The 21,924-nt window shown below is 47.1% G+C and overlaps 1 protein-coding gene and 1 pseudogene across 4 annotated transcripts in view; both read right to left on the bottom strand.

Annotated features, from left to right (window-relative positions):
• HECW1 (HECT, C2 and WW domain containing E3 ubiquitin protein ligase 1) overlaps positions 1–21,924 on the bottom strand; it is a 321,611-nt gene that overhangs the window by 172,859 nt on the left and 126,828 nt on the right. The window lies entirely within an intron of this gene.
• Positions 8,753–14,952, bottom strand: LOC105092339 (complement component 1 Q subcomponent-binding protein, mitochondrial-like; annotated as a pseudogene).

Raw genomic sequence — 21,924 nt, 5'->3', positions numbered from 1 at the left:
CTCACGGCAGCTGCTTGAGTGCAGCAGGTGGATGGCTGACTCTCAGTGTGCGGTTCCTTCCCCGCCATGCTTTCCCCAGGCTTTCACAAGTGTTCTCGTTTACATTATACACTCATCCGGCTGCAAGAAGCGATTTAATCACTCTCCCTTCACATCTGAACCGTGGGAGATGAAGGAGGATCTGCCCTGTTCTTAAATAGCCTTGGATAAAAGACCACTCTCTTCCCAGACAGCGATTCCGTTGTTTTACAACCTCACATTTTCTTCCTCATCTCTAAGGCAAATCTCTTCTCCTCCCTTCCAGCACAGGGGAGGGGCGGCTTTCCCCGCTCTGTGGATGATGAGGAAGTTAACGGTATCACTAAATTGTTCCCAGCCTTTTCTCTGTCCCACCAAGTAATTCAAATTCAGGCAACAGACACTGGTAAGAAAACCACAAGAATATTAGTAAAGTTTCAGTAACATTGTGATTTCCTGATTAATGGTTGTCATCGAAGGCCCCTAGTTATGGGCTATGCCGAGCATCGATTTGAATTGACCCTTGAAAACGTGGGTCCAGTGAGTGAGCCACGGAGAACAATCTGATCACATTGTGTCCTGCTTTGTAGGGACTGAGATCCCATCTGCTGGCCTGTTTCCTATTTGAAGTGGAGGGTCCAACAATGACGTTTTGTTTACTTGTTTTGCTTTTTGATGAAAATAACTCGTAATTGTTGAAATGTTTTGAATTAAGTAATATGTTCTTCAATGATTTTTTAAAAATCTTGGAATAGACCTTGTGTGTTTAATATGATTAATATGCATTACATTACGTTAGCAAAAACAAAATCTTCCAGAAGGAGACAGAATCTTAACAGCAAAAAATCATCACTTCTGGGGAAGGAACAAGTTACTATGTATATCCTTAAAAAAAAAAAAAACGCAGTGGGAGACAAAAGATTTGGTTGTGTCAATTTCTGACAGAGTCACTAATAGCTTTTCTGTTTTGGAATAGAAAGCCCTGAGGGCTGTCTCAGAATAAAAAGAAAGCAGACAAAAGGCATCTCCAGAACAGAGAAAACGATTCTTCAAAATTGAGTCTACACTCAGAAATCAAAAACTGTGGGTGAAAAACACACAGAAGGAAACTTCATTAAAGTATACAGGATGAGGGTATAGAAACTGGCATTAGTTAGTGGGAAGAAAGAATATAGGAGTTTTTGAGTTCATGAACGCATTTTATTTTGAGCAAGTAAAGGCCTGAAGTATTTTTATCCTATACTCAGCTCTTGTTATGATGTGGACAGTGTGGAGGTGGTAATGGAACTTCAGAAATATTATATACCTTGTCTTTTTTTGCAATGGATTTGAGAGCATTTACAACCAAAGATGTGAACAAGGAAATAGGGAAATACCAACCAGACAGAAATCAAGAAGTAGCAGTAAGAAAGAGAATGATAATCATTATGAACATTCGCTCAGTGCAGGAAACTTGCTGCATTATCTCATTAAAACCCTATCAACCATCACCCTTCAAGTTGGTGAGAAACTCAGCCCAGAACGGTTAATCAGCATTCCCCAGGTCACACCTTTTACAGCAGGAAATAGGGATTTGAGCCAATTCTGTGTGATTATAAGTGGGTACTTGTATCACTCATGAGCACTCTCTCCAAGTTATAACGTGGGAAGTTATAAAGTTGCAGAATTGACCCTCAGATACTCGCTGAGATTCGTGGCACCAAAAGATAAAGCAAAATGTAGCACTCGTGATCAGAACATTGGAATGTTTTTCTCCCTCCATGTTCTTAATAAGATGCTCCATTTTAGACTCTATGTAGGGAACACCACATGATGTGGTGAACAATATCTTAGAAGACTTTTTAGAAAAAAAATCACAAATGTGGTGGTAGATTGCTTGGACAAGTCTTTGACAAAAAGTGAGATCATAAGGCAAAGAGAGTTATTAGGGGCTGAAGGAACAGGCTTTAGGTGTGTTGCCTTTGACCACATTCAAAAGTTCCCTTGACTTTTTCCACCTCTGATGCCCCAAACCTCCTGCTCTCAACTCAGTGCCTGTTCTCAGTCCTGCATCTCCCTCTCTGGCCTCGAAACTAATGAAAGAAATGTTCACATTATTGAGGTATGGGGAAGTCACTCGGGCTCATACATGAGTTCACTTGAATTTTATGTTAACTAGGAGAGTTTATTGGTGGCCTACCAAACACACATGGTGTTCCTGCTTTGATTATTAAAGAAAAGGGCACATTGACCAGAAGTAAAAAATGTCCATGTTAAAAATTAAGATGAAATGCCTCCCTTCCTGGGATGCCAGTGCTGGTCCTCCTTCCATGATACGGCTCCCTCCCCAGGTGCCAACCCAGTACTGACTTGCTGTGTACATGCTGATTTGGTTTTTTGAAACCTTGAAGGACTGTATCCCTGACTTGTTTGATGTTCTTTGTTCTGACAAGATATAAGACTGTACTGAAAACCATGCTTCTCCAGAGCAGTTCTTCAGAGTAACCTGAGAGACTGTCTTCCGGGCTATAGTCCTCAGTTTGGCACAAATGAAGCTCTTTTCTAGTCCTATTATAGATTGTTTATTGATTATTTTTGTTGACCATGCAAATAAGCCAGAGCCTGAGGGACGTGTTCTCTCTGCAACTGTCTTACTTCTCAAATTACTTCTTATCAGTGCCCCTCTAGTAGGATGTAAACACCAAGACAGCATCATCCCTCCCTAGTTCTTTTAGGTCAGCATTTCCGGCTGAAGTTGTGCCAGGAAAGAATGTAGCGAATGCTCAGTGAATGGATGGATGAGTGAGTGAATGGGTGGGCACGGGGGTGTTACGGGCTGGGCGCATCTGCTTCTTCTGTCTGAGAGCCATGGAGTGATGCTCTGTTCCCTGAGCTCAGGAAACCATCTCAGTGCCCATTTTTGTCTCAAGCACAAGACTTGGTGCTCAGAATCCCCCAAGTTACTGGTTCCTGAATGACACTGGTCAGAAGGGAGAGTTGAGGGCAAAACTAAACACTGCCCCTGCCCCCTTCTCCATCTCACCTCCTGAGATCTGAGTCCTGCCCATATATGTGTATGTCTGCTGTTGTGAGTAAGGCTGTGGTACAGAGGCGGGAGTGGGGGGCTGAAGTGGCCCTGACCCCACGAGATGGTGGAGCCCTTCTGAGGAGGAGGGTGGGAGGTGATTGCAATACCACCATCTCTGTCCAGCTCTTCAGCTCCTGGGCACCCATCCCTGAAGCTGTGCCTCCAGCCTGTGTTTTTAGTCTCAGAGCCATGTGTCGAAAACCCCCTCTTTTGTGCTGGCCATGGTGCAGAAGAACATCACAGAGTTACATAAACTAAATTGTGTGGGCTCCTTTTCTTTGAAGAAGAAATAGAATCCCACACATTGGCAGCTGAAAAGGAACACTAGGCAGAGACGATTTTAATAAGCAAATCAAGCCAAGCCAGGGAGTAGCCACATAAGAAGTCAGGATTTAAAAGACAAGGGACTTGTTAAAATGACGGTCAACACATTCTTTTGGGAACACATAAAGCCTCATCATTCACGAACGAAGTCCAACAACACATCTGAGAGAGTCGAACAGCCCGACCCCCATGTCTCTGGGGCCCCACTGATGGAGAGGGAGGTCTTTGCTTGTGGCTCAGATGCCCATCTCTCTGCTCACACCTGAGCAGAGTGAGCAGGACAGCCGGCCACACTTTGCTGGGTGCGCACCTTTTCCTGCTTTTGCTAAGTCTGGAATTCCCGGGTGCAGCTCTGGGTCACTCGGGAGGTTTACACTGGGAGGTGCTCAAGAACCAAGTTGTCAACAACTGGGCAGTGAGTGTGACTGGAACAGTGGGCAGGGGCTTGGGGAGAGGAGAGAGAGGAAGGTAGGAGGTTGGGGGCCCGCCCATGTTATTTAGGGGAGATCCCAGATCCCTAGTACCTTTTCCTGTTCTACCCTAAAAGGAAAAGGTCACTGGAAGTGGTAGTCCTGTGTGTGTGTGTGCGCGCGCGCACATGTGTACGTGTGTGTGTGTGTGTGTGTGAGAGAGAGAGAGAGACACAGAATGAATGGGTGTGCCCAGATGTGACAATGTTCCTGTCTTTCCGTTCTCAGTGTTAATCAGGTCCATTTCTTCCTCAAGAGGGTCCCACCCTGACGGATGGTGGAAAAGTTCCTTCTTTACCTATTTTTTTCCCTCTAAGAAACTTCTTTCTTATAGTGACAACATATTTTTCTTCATCTGGTTTTCCTCCTCCACTGAGTCTCTCGAGACAGAGACCTAATCACAAAGACACATAGTAACCTAGGAACCAAGGTACAGGAAAGACCTCTCAGATAACTCGTACCATAAAACCAGCATCCATCATCCAAACCACCACTGCCGTCAAAAGAGACAGTGTGAGGGAACGGAGAGCTTAAGAACTTACAGCCTCCTGAAACTAAGCAACGTTGCAAATCAACTCTACTTCAGTTAAAAAAAAACAGCAAAAACCAAAAAAACCCTTACAGGCTCATTGGCTTAGGGAGTAAAACCGTGAAAAATCTAGAACAGCTTAAGTTGCAAAGTACATGTAGGACTGGTCTTCCTAGAACTAACTGTTTTCACCCTTACCAAGAAAAATGCCCTCTTGAAACTGCCTGCATTTTTTTATACACACATTTATATGTATATATCTTTATATATTCTCTTTTCAGATTCTTCTCCATGATTACTAGAAATTGAATCTAGTTCCCTGTGCTATATAGTAGGACCTCCTTGTTTATATGTTTTATGTATAGTAATGTGTATCTGTGAATCCCCAGCCCTGAATTTATCCCTCCCCACCCTTCCCCCTTTGATAACCAGAGTTTGTGACTTACGGGACAATAAAAAATTCACTAAGCTTCTTTACCTATCGACACAGGAGAAAAGAATATGCTTTTATCTCCCAGAACAGCAGGGATGGTCCAGCCAAGTCAGGGTGTCCACACTCCAGGACGCTGCTGCCCACTTGGGAGGCAGCTGGTGGGAGTGCGGGGCAGGGGAGCGGCTGCATGTCACCAGCATCCTCCCCACCCCCCGGGGCATCCAGCACTGGGCAGCAGTGAGGAACACCCCGACACCCGTGGTCCCGTTCCTGGAACTCGGAGGGGCAGCTGAGCCGAGTGTGGGTGACTGTGTCTCTTCCATTTCCAGGGTACCACTGCCTGCTTGCCCACAGTCCTTCCTGTCTCCCAAACCCGACTGATGAAACCAAGCCACGCAGACTGCAGAGTGAGCTGTGGGAGGTCCTGTCGTGCCTGGCTCCTGCCCGCTAGGAAGCAGAGATCCCACCTCCACCCAGAGGGGCAGCAGCCCGCCCTGACCACAGCGAGTGACGGCAGACCTGTGAGGGAACCCAAGCCCCACGGTCTGCCTCTCTCCAGAAGGACATCAGGCTGGCGGAGAATGTGTGTTTCCCTCCTATTTTCGGGAACCTGATCAGATTTGCTGGCTAATAGGCAATGCGGCCAGGCAATGAACGCAGTTGTAAGAAGGACATTTCAGTAGGATTCCAAATGAGGTGCTAAGTTTGCACAAATATTGAAGTCAATTCTCAAAAGTGACTTCTTATCTGCTCTGGAGGTTCAGGGTGCTACGTAGATGCTCTCTCTCTTTTTCATTGTTGAAGTATTGTTGATTTACAATGTTGTGTTAGTTTCTGGATATGGAAACTCCTTAAAAAACTAAAAATAGAGTCACTATATGATCCAGCAATCCCACTCCTGGGTGTACATCCAGAAAAGCCGAAAACTCTAATTTGGGAAGATACATGCACCTCAAGTTCATAGCAACACTATTTACAATAGCCAAGACATGGAAGAAAACTAAATCAACAGATGACTGGATAAAGAAGTTGTGGTATATATGTGATGGAATACTACTCAGCCATAAAAAAGAATGAAATCATGCCATTTGCAGCAACATGGATGGATCTAGAGATGATCATACTAAGTAAGTAAGTCAGAGAAAGACAAATACCATATGACATCACTTGTATGTGGAATCTACAGACGTTCTCTTTTAAATTCTTCCGCCCCCTGGAAGGTTGAGCCCTGCATCACTGGGTGGATGTTTAAGTAAACTCTGCTCTTGGTTTTCCTCTTCCTTCCTTTATCCCGTTCAGGGAGCAAATGTTTACTGGGTCATTAGTATGTACCAGACACCATGCTCAGTATTGAGTATGGATACAGAGATGAATTAAACACTGCTCCTCCCCTCAGAGAGCTTTGTGCAGGAGGTGGATATTTAAGCAGTGAACTATGACACAAGACCAGGGAAGTGACCAGAGTGGTGGGCGAGGTCCCCCGTAGGAGGGAGAAAGATGCAGGGAAGGACTTCCCATGAGGGGGAACAGGCTGAACTTGGAAGGAGCAGTAGGAAGGTCACCAGCTAAGCAAGGGCACAGGGAAATCCAATCGAAGCAGAAGGAACTCGGTGTGTAAAGGCCCAGCTTTACAGAAAAGCACGGGGGTGCTTCCAGATTCAGCAGACCTTCTCCCAGCTGCTTGCAGGAGAGTCAGGTGGGGGCAGCTGGAAGTGAGGGACGCAGGTCTCCCATGCCATGCCAAGGCAAAGGACCTCCCTTCCCTGGAGGATGGGGAGCCACAGGAGATTTCTGACCTGGGGAAACGTTACCATCTGTTCCCCTTAGAAGCATCTCCCTGAAGCAATGATGGGAAGAGCAAGGAGCCTGCTGTGTCAGGAGAGCCCGAGCTACAAGCAACTCTGAAAGTCAAGTCCGTGTGCAGGGAGAAGCTGATGGTCCCTTAAGTCTAAACCCTTAGTACCATCTGCAATGTAGGCGCTCAGTCTCATTGCAGGAGGAGGAGAGGTAAAGGAACAAGGTACATCCTGGGTCCTTGAAGGGCTGTGCAAATGACAGGGCACTCGGAAGTCACAGTCACGGAGACCACGGAGGCACCACACGTGGCCTGGGGTCTCACCACCATTGCATTCATCGAGGAGTGTCACGTACCGCGCGGCGTCTTCTGAGACAGACGGTCCTTGTGCCTAATTTTGGGAGGGGCCTTTGCATCACTAAGTAGCACGTGCTCCAGAATGCTCTGCTCTTCAGAACTAATCAGGCGAAGCACATTTCAGGATTTTTGCATTCTTTGTTTGCAAAGCTTGGCCAACACATCAATGCAGAGTGAATTAGACCGACTTTCTGGAACACTGCGTTTGTAATCTTATATCGCCATAGAATTCGGTACAAAGGCTATTATCCTTCCCAGTTATAGCAAAGCAATGTTGCCAGTGGTGGACCAGAGCCAATTAATATGTAAGTTAAACACATATGAGCACATACAATACGACCTGTCCCATGCTTGGGATGAGGCATACGCTTTGGGCTGGCTTACAGTCTGCTGATAAGAAAGATAAATAAGCAATAATTTCAATACAGGGTGACAGACAAACCAGTTTAAAAGGATACAAAGGACAGGGAGAGAACTACTCATTGTGTGTGAAGAGGAAGGAAATTAAGACTTTAGGGCAAAGTGAAGAAGGTATGTTTTAGGCAGAAGGGAAATATGCAAAGGATGAGAGTCCTAAAGATCATCCACACGTGTTCAGGGCACAGGGAGAAGACCTGTGTGTCGGAGGCAGGGTCCCTGGGGAGGGATGAGGCTGGAACAGAGACGAGACCAGTCTGAAGGCCAAGTGTGCGAAGGTAAGGAGAGAGGTGTTTCTTTGGGGGAGAGTGAGCCCTTCCGAAGATAGAGGGGGAAATGCAGTCGTGAGTTCACCAACATCATGCTGTCACAAACTCTGTGCCCCTGAACAACTTCCTTCAGGAGCAACTCAGAAGTGCCTGCCACCTGACCTCTCTCATCTCAGCAGTACGAGAGGTTCTCAGCGCTGCTTTTTCAGATCGCCCATCAGGACAGAGGAAGGTACCATCTTGGACCAGAGCGCTCACAAAGATGCCAATCGTTAGGAACATGAACCATAACGGCCCTTTATGAGGACACAGAGGAATGGGACCAGTAGCAGCCCTTTCCTTCTGTTACAGTGTGTCGGGAAAGAACACATCCCCATCTGATGTCACTTCAATGTCAATACCTAAGACATTTTTGGAAGACAGCTTAGAGCAGAGGTGAAGAGTAAGACAGAAATAGCATTTGGCAATACGAACGGAATGCATCCGGTCTCTCTCCTTCTTTCTGTTGCGCGTCCATCCCTCTGCCTCCCTGGAGAAGTCACAAAGTCAGTTCCTATCCCAAGTAATACATTCCCTCGCAAATGCCTTCCCTGTTACCCACTGCGCCCACTCCTGCAGTATTTCTAGCCCACGTGACTCAATTCTGTTCTAGCTGTCACCAGTTCTCTTGGCCACTGCAAGGTGCACCATCTCTGTACCCAGGCTAGGAGATGAGGGCCAGCAGAGATGGTTGAAGAATAAAATAAGAAACAAAAACTGGTGCTATTACAAAGGATTTAGGCTTAGCTTCGGTGATTTAGGACAAAACGATTGGGACACTTGAAATGATAGGGAGGAAAATCAGCCCACGAGAGTAAAGAAACTTAGCAAGTACTTTTCTTTTTTTAGAGGAGATAAACCAATTTTACTGTCCATCATTTTGTTATACAAAAATCTAGAAACAGGTCTGTAGAAGAACCAAATGAGAGGCAGGAGAAATAAGTTACAATTGAATTATTTTCCATGACATTGGGATGAAAACCATTTCAAAGCACGTGGGTCTGGCTTCAGAGTAGGTTTTGTTGTTCACTGGCCGAAGCCTTCCATAAAATTAAGGTGTTTGGCACCTTGTCTCCTCTACTGGCTTTTGACAAAACCTTTGAGGTCCTCAACGAAAGTGATGGACTCCCAGTGCTCCAGGGTTGTACTGAGTTCCACCAACTCCTCTGTGAAAGCATTGTCCACTCCTTAGTCTGCGAGGAAATCCATTAGGTGGTCATATAAACCCCAATCCGGGGAATCTGTGTTGAGTGTGTAATTAGTGTCCTTCCAGTAACGCTCATTGGTGGACTGAAAGCTCACTTCCTTGATGGAGAAAATGTCACTCTGGTCCCCCTCTTCTGGTCCAACCTCGTCTTCCGGGTAATGACAGCCCAGCACCAGGGCCGTCTTGCTGCCTTCCTTTATAACTTCAACCACAAAGTGGGGAGCGGACATCAATTCAGCCTCCTGTTCTTCAAGCTTCCGCCCTTGGGAGGGCTCTTTGTCTCTATCACGTTGGGGTGGGGTGCGGTTGTTAATGCTGAAAGTCACAGTGATCTTTTCTCCAGCAATTTTCCGCACTAATCTGGCTTCCTTCCCATTCACCTCCAGCTCCCAACCTCCAGACATCCTGGGGAGAGACTTCTACTTCTGTATTTTCTTCTCCTCATTAATCTCATCACTGAGGAAGGCAACAAAAGCTTTGCCCCTTCGGTGTGCAGTCTGCCACTACAGCCGCAGCCACAGGCGCAGGGCCACCCCCCTCCCACCCCACCCCCCAGGCTGCAGGAGGCCGGGCCGCTGCACTGACCCTGCAAGCGTGCTGAGCTTTGCAGCATCTTGGCAGCAAAGGCATCAGAAGACACATTTAGAAGAGGAACGACTTTTTAAACATGCTTATTTTACGCTCGCTACTGTAATTCTTGAAGAGCCTTCAGAAAAAGTCCCTTCTGACACTTGTCATACCAATGCATTTTTTTTTTTTTTTTGATTTTTCAGAACTAAAGAGAAGGGACACTCGATGGAGGCAGCTTGGAGCCTATGAACTCATGGGCAGGAGCTACAGTCCACTGGAGATTTTGGAGAGTATCTTCAGTTTTGTAAAACTGAAAGTCTGGCACACGTTACTGTATCTAAAATAGATAAACAACAAGGACCTTCTGAATAACACAGGGAACTATAGTCAAATTCTTATAAAAACCTATAATGGAAAAGAATCTGAAAAGAAAAAAAAATGTATGTATGTACATGTATAAGGGAATCACTTTGTTGTACACCTGAAACTAACATCGTAAATCAGCTATACGTCAATGAAAAATTAAAAGGAAAAAACGGAAAGTCTCAGACCATCACCTGAGTTTGTCCACGATACACAAAAGATGTAGCTGCCGCAGTGAAATGCCAAGCCCCAGTGCTTCCCCCCTCTCCCCGCAAGTTCTTGGCCATTTGCTCAATAGCACAGCATGGGTTTACATTCAACTTAATGGAAATACAATTTAATTTGGCTCTCTGTAACCATTACCAGAAGGTAAACCAGATGATTACCAGCTGGCTAAGACTTTTTTCACTCTTAAGCTAATGCCTAGAAGTCATAGGTCTCAATGAGATGGTAATATATTCAAGGGCTCTCACTGCCATTTCAGTTACTTAAAAGACAAGCCTTCTACACCCAGACAAATAGAAACTGAGAAGTCTCAATGATCTAGATACATTACAATAGTTTTTTTTTTTCATTTGAGGCTTGAATTAATTATTCAGATAACATCTCTAATTTTCCATTTTACCTTGCAGGCAGAAAACATCAGAGATGAAGGTTTTGCATCCTTCCAGGGATCCACATCAGACACTGCATGAGGTAGCAATGACAGAGTCTGTCATCTGCCTCGGTTGCCGTTCAAACTGCTCATTAAGCTTTTGTGCAAAGACCCAAGAGACAGCGGAATTAAAAGGAAAAGGAGAAAGTGAAGAAATTCAGGTTTTTGAAAGGCTGTTCAAGGCGAAACATTAGTTCTAAAGAGGCAAGAGCCACAGGTCCATGCTAATGAATCTTAAGTGCATAGATTTCCAAGACATTAGCTTTGTTCTTTGCAGAGGACGAGGCTTACTGCCACCAGTCCTGGGAAGACAGCACACTTCATGTCAGCAGCTTAATTATGACCCACAGTCAGAGGCCGGCATCCTACTCTCGCTTTATTAATATTACTCCAAGGTCATTAGAGGCACATGTCAAAATGGCTTCAAACTGCTCAGGGTGCAACTCCTAGACAATCCCCATTTATTTATGCATTCAGTCAACAAATGCACGTGTCAAACACTTAGAAAATGAACCGGAGTGTTAGCTATGGCTTCTACCTGCTCTGGAAAGCCAGCACACATCGGTATGAAAAATTAACAACAGCCCGAGATACTAGATGGAGTCTCATATACCCAAATGGCAAAGCAAGCGTTACCAGGAAGAAACACACAAGCAGGGCTGCAGGGGGAGGCACGGGACGGATTCTTGCTGGGACTGGTGACTGGAAAGCCTGCAAAACAATTTTGGTGAGTGACTCCTGAGTGTCCCTGAGCCATCTCGCTTCTTGGTGGCCCCTGCACTGCTCTCCCTAGAGAATACTGGCCGCAGACAACAAACGGGAGACCGGTTCCACACAGCCTCCGCTTTATAGGACGCAAAACCAATCTGAAAGATGATAAACAGCAATCTCTATAATTAACAAGTTTCCATCTGCTGATTAGGAAGTGTTAGAAATAAACAAAAACAAACAAAAGTAATTGTGGCGTTTTGGCAAGGACTTGAACATCAGGACTGAAGTGTGCCCTTGCTTTGATTGAATATAATTCAATTCCGTTTAACAAACATCCCCTGAATATCGACTCTCTGCAAAGCTCTGGGCTAGCTGTTTAAGACATCATCCCTGTTCTCAAGTCAATGTAACTGACACAGAAAAAGCTGACTGTATTAGATGAGAACAAAATTAAAACAAACGCCCCGCCCTCCTGGAGATTCTAATTCAGCAGACCGGGGTGGGGGGGCCCAGGAAGCTGTATTTTAACCATCACCCACAGATGGTCCATCACTGTCTTTAATGGGTGGTGGTCACAGAAAGCTGTAAAGAGGAGGCAGCCATTGGGGTATTTTAACAACTGCAATCAGACTTGGGGAAGCACAGGATGGAGAGGGAGGCAGTTTCCAACCAGAAGCAGAGCTACTGAGGCTGCCAAGCGCATCTTGAAGGCTGCAGAATCTTGAGAGGTGCCAGGAAGAACCTTGGGACAGTTCACTTCTAAACAGATTCAGCGGCCTTAGTTCACATCCGGCCTCATTCCTCAGTCTGGAGTGGCCAAACGGGCCATAAATCCGCATGTCAAGTGAAGGTGACATGGAAACGTTTGCTCTGGACCTGAGAGCATCAGTGGTGGATGAGAGCACTTCCTTCAGCTGGAGTCACGCCACCGTGTCCACGGCGGCACCACTGACCTCAGAGCTGAACATTCGGGTGTGTTTTGCAAGGGCCACGAGCCTCGCCCTCACCACTGGGCAGACACTGCCACCGCCTTCCCTGGGCATCAAGAAAAGCCAAGCCACATTCTGCAGATTCCAAGGACCCGAGGAAGTCCAGATGTGGGACTTCTAAGTGAAAAAGTGTCACGTGCTAAAATTTTGAGAAATACCCAAAAATTTAAAAAAAACTTATGCCCCCACAACAGTGCCACTCAGAAGTTACCAAATGGTCATTTGCCAATATTTCTTTCCTTTTTCCTGTATACACTTTGTTAGACAGTTGAGATCACACATTTTTGTATTTTGCTTTTTATGTTTGACTATTATAGTATATAAGCATTTTCTCTTATTATTAAAAATACATCACAAGAATTTCAATAACTACAATATTTTAACACATGGATATTTATAATAATTATCACACTAATTCTATTTGTAGAAATTGAGATTGTTCTAATTTTCCTTATTGCAAGTGATGCTAATTAAGCTGGCATGACCATGTACCAGTGAAAATGTTCAAGCCAAAAGTGGCGTTTTGTTTATAGAGTTGAGATCTTAAAAATAATCAAAAGCAAGATGGTGATGTCAGAGATGCCATTAATGTTTAAAGGCAATTTAGTGAATCTTTCTTTCTGTTTGTCTGATATGAATGGGTTTACATTCACTTGTCTCTCCCTCACCAAAGTGATGTAGGAATTACTGATTAGGGCTATGAATGGAGAGGTAATCAGGTAGAAATAAAGGATGATGTGAAAGTCTTTAGCGGGACTGGAAAACATACGTGTCACACAAAAATCCTCTTCCATCAATCATCCAGCCCCACTCTTGCTTCTGCCCCCCTCCCTGTCCTCTGGTCTTCCCCTCAGCCTCCAAGAGTGGGCTTATCCCGGTCCAGTGCCCCGATGGTCCTCAGTCCTCAATCTTGCCGCCAGCACCCAGGATGCTGGGCCCAGGGAACATCCTTCCTGGTAGCAAAAATGGCTGGGGATTGGGGGCAAAAGCCTCTGAAGCCAGATTGACTTGGGTTTAAATACTCTTCCACCTGCTGTGTGATCCTTAACAAAAATCACCGGCCCTCTCCAAGCTTCAGTTGATTCAATAAAACAAGACCTGCCCTCCTCAGGGAATGGTTGCTGCGGCCAGAGTTGGGCTGGGATGGGGATTAAGGAGCCAGGTGTTAGCAAAGTGAATAACCTGCGTTTGCTTGGCTTTACATAAGCTGCTTCCTGTCGGATCAGAAGGAGCTGGTTTTCCAGCAGTAGTGGTGGCCAGTCCTGCAGGGTCTCTCTGGGTCACTTCCCCTCTCTCTGCCCAGAAAGCGCTAGTTACAAACACCCTCCCTCCCACCACCGCTCCCACGCTTCAGAAAGCCTGGTGTAGCGCTGTCGCCTACGTCTTGAAGTTCTCCCTGTTGGGGTCACCTGTGCGGATGCGCCTGTTGCTCTCTGAGGGAGGTGACGGGCCTGTGGAAGGTGCCAGCATGTCTGAGGTCACGGGAGACGCAGCAGTGAGTTTCTGCTGCCTGGCACTGAGAGCTGTCCCCTTTAGCGCGTGTTAGACCTTCCCTCCTCGGGTTTAAAGCTTACCTAAGGCACTGAAAGTTGTTTCTTATTTCAAGAAACAAAATCCCACCCTCCCACCACCGCACCGGAGAACTGTCTCTACATCTGGAGAGCGCCCTAAAGCACGTGATGCCCAAGACTGAGGACCGGACTTGGGGAAGGTGCAGATGCCAGGACAGAGCATTATTTGATACCAAAGCCCAGATGTTGCCCTGTCTTATTGGAGGAGCTGAGCTAAATGCAGAGCGCCCACTGCTCACTTCCTCGCATGATGGTGAAGTTGGGGGAGATCGCAGGGCGGCGTGAGAACTGCTGGATGGAGGAGGAATGGATGTCGCCTCAGATCGTGACCCACCCGGCTCTGTCCTCCACCCCTCCTCTTGCTGCTGGGGGTTCCCTGAGCTCCCTGTCAAGACTCCAGGCCACCCTGTGCTTAGTCCTTAGTTGGGGACGTGGGGTGAAATCCAGTTTGCATCTTTTCACTGTGACCTTGTGACCTGGTTATTAACTGGGCTTTGGGTGTTCTTGTAAGTTAGCCCCAGTTTGGCCCGCGTGACTGTGGCTGGTTCCCTGGGGCCACATGACACGGAGGAAAGAACGCTTGCTTGGGATCAGGACACACCTGTGCAAAGAACTGACCACCAACGGGGCCCTAAGCCGGCTATGCGTAACCAGATCGGCCTAATGCTTCCTTCCTCTCCGAGCTTCAGTTCCATCAGCTGGTAACTATCCTGGACGGTTGTAAAAATTAAATGGAGAATGGAGGCAAGCCGCCTGGCCCAGGCGGGCTTTTGGCAACGGTACATGTCTCTATGGTGTATTCTCACATCTTGTCTTGATGGAGACGTCATCGCTCTCCGTGCTCCTCTGTGACTGGGTCCCTGCCTTGTCCGGCCATTCTCCCTGGACAGACACCTACCCCTGCAATTCAGTCCCACCGTCAGCTCTCAGATCTCTACCCTGTCCACAGCCAGCCTGGGCCCCCCCAAAGCGGCCTCCTGGGCTCACCCTGCTGGCTCACACCCCATTTGCTGGGCTTCCTGGATACTCTGCCTGCACGGACCTGCCACTTGTCGTACGGGCTCTGGACCCTCCCGCCCACCTCCCCGGCGTCGCCTGTGGGCCAGGTCCAACCTGCACGCGCCTGATCCACCAACGGTCCTGTCTCCAGGTCCTCGTTCCCTTCCATTCTAGCCCACGACCTTCTGGCAAGAGACGACATCAGGGAATTTTCAGAAAGGGGCTGGAAGCCAACTGCAAACAGGGCCAGGCTACCCTTCACGTAGGAACAGCCTTAGCAAGTACTGGGAGACTGCACTCCACTCCTTCATTGGATGATATTTTTGAATGCCTGAGACCCACCGGGCACTGTTGTGGGCAATGGGAAAACCAGTGAACAGAGACAGAACCGGAGACAAGAAGTCCCAGCCCCTGGGAAGCTGGCATCCGCGCAGGCTCAGCACACCTGGATACTGACCGAGTTGGAAGGGGAGTCTGAAGTGGGAGAGGTAGGCTGGGGCCAGCTCTGGGGAGCCTTGAATGTGGGCAGTGGAGTTGGGGATTCAATATCCCTGCTGGGGAAGAACCCACGGTTGCACATGCTTCAGAGGGGGCGGGGGACGGTAACAGGATGAAAATGGACTCCTAGAAAAACGAGTCTGAGGCAAGAGATGGATGAGTGACAACAGCAAGCTTTTGCACTAGCATTTGGCAATTTACAAGAAGCCTCCTCAGCTGTCACGTCACAAGACCCTCCTCCTGGTGGTGATGGTGGGCGGGGGGCAGGTCCCAGTCCCCAGCAGAGGGGGAGCTGGGCTCTGAGGGGGCACTTGCCTGGGGCCCCAGAGCCAGGGAGCAGCAACGTGGAGCCTCAGATCCAGGCCTGTGACTCCTAGATGCCTAGTCTGTGTGCTTCCTTTCCCAGCAAAAATTTTATTGACTCCAAATACATTGTGCATTATCAAGAAGCACTCTTGATTAAAAATTTTAGGAAACCTTATTGCAATGTTCCCAGAAAAATACTAAGCAGGGGGAAGATGAATAGAAATACCTGGGGTTATTTTTCCAAGTACACATGGGCACCCTGCCCCTCCTTCCTGGCTTTGCTCCCAAATTCTGACACTGTGGCCTCGATGCGTCTAACTTGCAGGACATCCTGTGGCTCTACCGTCTATCAGCCTTGGCTGCAGCCTGTCCAGCTAATCGCCCTCCTCCTGTTGTCCAGGAAGCTCAGTCCTGGTGGTTCAGCCCTGAAGCGAGAGATGTTACTGTAACACTCCCCATGAGAAGACCCGAGGAAAACACCCCAATTTGTAATATGCGGACAATCATACGATTAGTGCTGGTGGGATTCCCCCCTAGCTAGCTCCATCCACGTGGATATCTAACCTGAGTCCCAAGCACCAGCCCACACACAAGTTCTCCATCAACCCAGCCCCTCGTCTGCTCTTCCCCATCTCAGTAGATGGTAACTCTGTTATTCCAGGGGCTCAGGCTGAACATTGGGAGACATCCTTGCTCCCGTGATCTGCCCTCCTGCCTGGCATCCCCGACCTCATTCCCACCCTTCTCCTCCCTTGGGCTCTAGCAGCTCTGCCTCAGGACTATTCGTTCAGCCCATCGATCACAGCTGTGCCAGAGGACCTCTGCCCTCACGGCTCCCTCTGCCACGATGCTTTTCCTCCAGGGATGTGCAGGGCCCTTCATCCCCCTTCCCTCAAGCCTCTGCTCCAGCATCACTCATCACCTACTTGTCTGCTCATCCCTAATCGCCCTGCAGCAAGTAGCATCCTTGTCCCACATTCACTCACGTTCCCCTTCCCGCTGCGCTCTCGTTATACAGTTTAACACCACGGACTAACAAATACGCATCCATTTGCTTATTGTCCATCTCCTTCCATTACAAGGCACGTCTACATGAGAACCAGGACTGTTTGGTTCACACGTGGTGCCCGGGACACAGCAAATCACTCAGTAACATTTGAATAAATGAACATTACTGCCGTCGCGGTAGGTAAATACTCTGCAGATCTACTGACTTTCCCATTTAATTAGCAGAGTCATTAGATGACCGCCCCTTCTGCACTCTCCTGGGAAGTTGAGTGCTTCTCTGCGGGCACTCACACAGCATCACGCAGCTTCCTGAGCTCTGTCCATGACTTCCAAATTGTAAACAGACTGTCCAGCAGGGGTAACAGGTGTAATTCTGGGTGAGGTTGGTTGGTGATGGCTCTCTTAGGGGTAGCAGTTTAGATTTCTATTGGATACAAAACATTTTAAGGGTGGTGAACAGAAACTCTGTGTATCTGCCAACAGTGGTAGTAATGGAAAGATAAATGGCTACCATTTTTGAGAGCCTACAATTTGTCAGCATTTTTGCTAAGCATTCTTTTAAATATTTATAAATATGTACATAATGGACTATATAAAATATAAATAATATAAATATATTTATATTTGAAACATATAGAAATATGTGTATAAATGAAATATAAATATGTAAGGAAATTTATGAAAATATAAATAACATAAATAATAACATCATATAAATATGTGATATAATATAAATAATATAAACAAAACTGACTTTAGATTTACTTGTTCCAGGGTATAAACTGAGCAGGGATCAACTACACAACCAGGAAAAGGGAAGAGGGAGCAGAAAATGCCCTCAGCCAGCCTCCCTGCCGTGCCGCACTCTTCAGAGGAGCCAACCTGCACCCTGCAAAGGAAGGTGTCCTGAGGGCTCCCCGTGGCGGCAGCACAGTCCTGGCAGCTTCATCACTGGGTGCACGCTTGGTGCTTCACCAGCCCCAGTGCACCCAGCCCTCTTCTTCAAGCAAAACCGGTTTGGACTGTGCTGACTGCTCACCAGGAACTACAATCCATCAATGAAAGAGGAAGTGCAAATGGGCTCTGTCACCACTGGTGTCAGCTACAGGAGGCGTGGTCTCCTTTGAGCATCTCTCCTTTCAGAGGAGCGTGGGCAAGGGTTCCCAGTCCTGACCCAGCGTCTGGGGCAGACATCCCTGGAGCCAGAGTTCTCGCACCCCTCACTCCCTTTCTGTATTTGATCGACTTCTGCCCCACTCTGATTTTCTTCTCTTCTGCATCCCAGATGGGCTGTGCACACCCAGTGGAGGGAGCCCTGGGGACCCCTGACCAAGAGAAAGCGCCCAGTGAATTTCCACTGTGACAGTCACCCAGCTGCTGCGTTTACTTACTTAAGTAGCTGAACACAGCAGGTACAGCCCTGTCCTCAGGCAACTTACAGCTTAGGGAGACAGTCAAGGAAACATAGAAACACGCACGTCATATGCACTTAAGAATTGCAATAAGCCACGGAGGAAAAGATCAGTTGCTATAAGAGAAGCAAGATGAGGGGAACCTTGGAGACAGCGGCAGAGAAGACCTCTCAGCAGAGGTGACACATGACCTGAGATCTGAGAGCAAATGAACGAGGCGACCAGGATGGGGGTTGTTTTTCTAGACAGAAGCAGAGCGAGGGTGAAGATGCAGCGAAGGGAATTCCTGGCGGTTCAAGGAACTGAATGAAAACTAGCGAGGCCGTACACAGTGAGCAAAGAAAAGAGCCCTGGGGCAGATGTGAGCAGGGGCAGGTGAGACAGGAGCACCGGGAAGAAACGCAGGTACACACTACTATATATAAAATAGATAAACAGCAAGTTTCTCCTGCATAGCACAAGGAACTATATTCAATATCTTGTAGTAACCTATAATAAAAAGAATATGAAAACAAACATATGTATGTATATGTATGACTGAAACATTACGCTGCACCCCAGAAATGGACATAACATTGTAAACTGACTTATATTACAATAAATAAATAAATGCCATGGGGAAGGTTTTGAGGGTGTCAGACATGATCCAATGGAAGTCCAGGGGTTCTGGTGATGAACACATCACAGTTTATTTAAAATGTCTTTTCCCATTTAGTTGAAACTGGGACATAATCCCTCCCACATCAGAAAAAGGACACAGAGAAGAAGTTTGCGGCTAGTGCTTGTACAAATGTTCATTGGGGGCTGGTGAGCAGACAAGGAAGTCAGCTAGAGAGTTTGATGTGAGGTGTATATTAGGCATCTACTTAGAGATCTCAAGGAATGTGTCTCCTTATCTATTAAGTAGTAACAGAAAGAAAGAAAGAAAGAAAGAAAGAAAGAAAGAAAGAAAGAAAGAAAGAAAGAAAGAAAGAAAGAAAGAAAGAAAGAAAGAAAGAAAGAAAGAAAGAAAGGAAGGAAGGAAGGAAGGAAGAAAGAAAAAGAAAGGAAGGAAGAAAGGAAGAAAGGAAGGAAGGAGGGAGGGAGGGAAGGAAGGAAGGAAGAAAGAAAGAAAGAAAAAGAAAGAAGGAAAGAAAGAAAGAAAGGAAGGAAGAAAGAAAAAGAAAGGAAGGAAGAAAGAAAAAGAAAGAAGGAAAGAAAGAAAGAAAGGAAGAAAGAAAAAGAAAGAGGGAAAGAAGGAAAGAAAGGAACGAAGGAAGGAAGGAAGAAAAAGAAAGAAAGAGAATGAAAGAAAGAAAGAAAGAAAGAGAAAGAAAGAAAGAAAGAAAGAAAGGAAGGAAGGAAGGAAGAAAGAAAGAAAGAAAGGAAGGAAGGAAGAGAAAGGAAGGAAGGAAGGAAGGAAGGAAGGAAGGAAGGAAGGAAGGAAGGAAGGAAGGAAGGAAGAAAGAAAGAAAGAAAGAAAGAAAGAAAGAAAGAAAGAAAGAAAGAAAGAAAGAGAAAGAAAGAAAGAAGGAAAGAAAAGAAAGGAAGGAAGGGAGAAAAGAAAGGAAGGAAGGGAGAAAGAAGGAAAAAGAAAGAAGGAAAGAAAGAAAGAAAGGAAGGAAGAAAGAAAAAGAAAAAAGGAAAGAAAGAAAGGAAGGAAGAAAGAAAAAGAAAGAGGGAAAGAAGGAAAGAAAGGAACGAAGGAAGGAAGGAAGAAAAAGAAAGAAAGAGAATGAAAGAAAGAAAGAAAGAAAGAGAAAGAAAGAAAGAAAGAAAGAAAGGAAGGAAGGAAGGAAGAAAGAAAGAAAGAAAGGAAGGAAGGAAGAGAAAGGAAGGAAGGAAGGAAGGAAGGAAGGAAGGAAGGAAGGAAGGAAGGAAGGAGCAGCAGTACAAAAGCCTAAGATTGCAGTTTTAAATGGGGGGGGGGGTGGTCAGGGAAGAACTCCCCGCGGGTGGTATCTGAGGAGGAGGGGAAACAGGCCACCTGGACATCAGGGGAAGGAGCATCGGAGCAGAGGGGACACCAAGTGCGAAATCCCCAGGCAGGTGCGCCCTGGAGGGTGGGAGGGACATTAAAGAGGCCCAGAGGCTGGAGCAAGCGAGCAGGAGAGGAAAGGGGACTGGGTCATGTAGTGTCTCGTAGGCCACTGAACAGGCTTTGGGAGCCTCCAGAGGCTCAAACAGAGAAGTGACACGTCCCAGATTAGGTTTCAAAAGTCACAGGCTTGGGGGATGTGTTGCCATATGAGCCAAAGGTGGAAAGAGGGCAGGCAGGAAGCTGCTGCAGGAATCAGGGGAAAGATGCTGGTGGCCAGGGCCGGGTGCGGGGTAGCTGGGGACGTCCGAGAAGAGGTCTATGTGTGGGGATGGAGGTTTGAGTGTGGGGTACAGAGAAAGGAGGAGTCAAGGATGATGCTACAGTTCTGGGCATGAGATACAGGAAGGAAAGAATTGTCATCAGCTGACACCGGGGAGACTGTGGGTGGCGGAGGCTGGTGAGCAGGTAAGGAAGTCAGCTGGGGAGGTCAACGTGAGGTGTTTATTAAGCATTTGCTTGGAGATCTCAAGCAGGAGTGGAATATTCAAGCTTGGAGTTCAGAGGAAAGGTCTGAAATGGACATATCAGCGTGAAAGTCACCAGCCTACAGATGATTTTTTGAAGTCACGAGAGTGGATGAGACCGGGAAGGGGGAGGTGTGGGTACAGATAGGAGAGCGCTAACGTCCGCGTCCTGGGGCAGCCCACAGGTGCGGGGAGTCAGGGCCCAAGATGCCATCAGTGAATCAGGAAAAAAAACCAGGAAATTACGTTTTCCTGGGAGTGGAGAAAGCAACGTTTCTTGGAAAGTGCTGTCAAGCATGTCAAGGGCTAGGAAGGTGAGAACTAAAATTTGACCGATGGATTTTCCAGAGTAGAGGCCAGTGGTGACTAACAAGAGCTGGAGTTATGGAAGCTGGAGCGGAGACCTGGAGAGGAGCTGGAGGCAGTCCAGATTCCTGGCTGAAGACGTTCTGCCTTTCGGGAAGGAGATGGGTGGAAGATGGAGAGGGGCGTGGGCAACGAGGAGCTCTGGGAGAAAAAGCTGGTGCACATTTAGAGGCGTGATCTAACAGAGGAGGGGAGGGGGTGATGGAGAGGTGTCCTCAGCTGGTGACAGAGGGCAGGTCTAGTCCCCAGGCGGGTTTAGAGAGGGCTGTGGGGAGCTCATCTACCAAAAAAAAAAAAAGAGGCAGGAAGGTTTTTCTGATCACTTCTGATCCTCTTTTCTGATCCCTTCAATTGTCTCAAGAAAGTGTGATGCAGGGTCATCCATCATCTGAGAAGGAAGGAGATGGGAAGCCACCGTGTGAGACACTTGCATTTTTTAAAATCAGTAGCAAACGGGGAGCAGCTTCCGTGGGGGTCTCTAGTCACTTGCTGGAACAGAAGGAGGGGAATTCTTGGGGCAGCCACACACAGCAGGGGTTATGAGTCCTGACGTGGAAATCAATGTTCCTGGCTTCTAGACACCTCTGAAAGAACAGGCCAGGCTGTAAGTCAGTCTGTTAGATTGATCCCAAACTGTCCCTTGCACGCTTTTTATGTACCGCGATTTCGCACTGTTTCTGCCGTCCTTTACGCAGACAGCAAGATAAATAAAGGGGTCACGTCTCGCGGCAGGGCCTCCATCAGCTGGAACTAGAAGGGGCCCTTTGACAAGAGGACTTCTGTACAATCAATTCCTGAAACCTTAGGACTTTCCCCCACCCCTGCCTCCTTCCAGCACCGGTATCGAACGCCATTCCCTAGAATAGATCTCAATTTAGGAAACAATTCTGACGACAAAAATCCAGCAGGGAAATTCAATAAAGGCTGACGCCGTGAAATACGATAAATCACTAGAGGAAATGGCTCCACGGGTCAATTAGCAAGATATTGGCAAAAACTCTACAAAG

This window comes from Camelus dromedarius, chromosome 7 (assembly GCF_036321535.1).
Source record: "Camelus dromedarius isolate mCamDro1 chromosome 7, mCamDro1.pat, whole genome shotgun sequence".
Classification (NCBI taxonomy): domain Eukaryota; kingdom Metazoa; phylum Chordata; class Mammalia; order Artiodactyla; family Camelidae; genus Camelus; species Camelus dromedarius.
Note: the sequence above shows the minus strand (reverse complement) of the source record. Positions and strands in the feature narration are given on the sequence as shown.